Genomic DNA, 1,275 nt, shown 5'->3' on the forward strand with positions numbered 1-1,275 from the left:
CGGGGAATGTATCACAAAGACTTTTAAAAAAGCATTTATTTGAAACTATTTAAACAATTTTCCCTTTAACCAGAAAATAATTTAAAACTTTTCCCTCGCAACTGCCAAAAACTTTAAACCGGCTTGACTAAGTTAAAATAAGCTTTTACTTGCCAAAAATTTAGCAAAACACAAGATAACAGTCAGGGAAAAAAAAAGTCATGGAAAAGAAGCATGCAAAACACGCACATAATCACCGAAAAAAACGCATGCATAAAAAATTTAAAAAAAAATAATTTTTTCAAAATTTTAAAAATTGAAAGTTATGTCTCAGATGTTTAAAACAAATTTCTAGCAACTTTAGAATGCAAATAAACTATTTACCTTGCAGTTGAAACACATTTAAAGTGCAGTTTTACAAAAGTTACTGTAGTTTTAAAAATACATCTACTACTTTAAAAAAATATTAAAAATAAAACAAGAAGTCACACAAAAGGGTACCCTTTTTGGTACAAAATTTTAGGGGACTATCTGTCGAAAAATTTAAACACAGCCCAAACCGGGAAGATTATTTTACATAAAACCCAAACTTTTCTTTAAAAACCCGGTCTATCTACAACTGCATTGATTCCAGGAAAAACCCATTATTCTGGGTTTGGGCTTTTTTTATAAGTAGCTAAAATAAAAGGGGAAAAAAAAAGTCCCTTTTAAAACAATTATACTTTCAGGAACCCTATTTGACAATTTCCCCCCCTTTTCGTAAATTTTTTTGGGGGATTTTCCTTTTAAATTATTCAAACCCACAAAGGGACTAAAAAAACAGAAAAAACAAGCACCCTTTGTTAAAAAAAACACTTCAATGTTTCCTATAAAAAACCCATATAAACCCCGACTTTTTTCCCTTTTTTGCATGGCAGCCAAGACAAAATGGCCCCAGTCATTTCTCAATCCCCTCCCTTTTTCCCAAATAATTCATTTAGCACAATCAGGTTCTCTGGGTCAAAACAAAAAATAAAAAAAATAGAGTATAAATTTTACAACAAACTGACCTAAAAACCTCATTTTTAAGCATCAGACTGCATCAAAAGGGTTTTCTGGAAAAAATTTGGGGTTTTTTTATCTAGAAGCATTTCCCCCAAACTGTCCTCTAACCATGAATTTTTTAAAAAAATACTGTGGGGTTTTTACTGGGCCCAAATGTTTTTCTTTTATGAATAACTTTTTCACAAAACTGGCTCAATGGGGGGCTCGCCTCCAAAAGTCAATTTGTAAAAATAATAGGGAATAAATAAAATT

At 30.9% G+C, this 1,275-nt stretch overlaps 1 pseudogene; it reads right to left on the reverse strand.

Annotated features, from left to right (window-relative positions):
- Positions 1-1,275, reverse strand: part of LOC119588934 — an 8,280-nt pseudogene that overhangs the window by 4,168 nt on the left and 2,837 nt on the right.

This window comes from Penaeus monodon, chromosome 24 (genome assembly GCF_015228065.2).
Source record: "Penaeus monodon isolate SGIC_2016 chromosome 24, NSTDA_Pmon_1, whole genome shotgun sequence".
NCBI lineage: Eukaryota > Metazoa > Arthropoda > Malacostraca > Decapoda > Penaeidae > Penaeus > Penaeus monodon.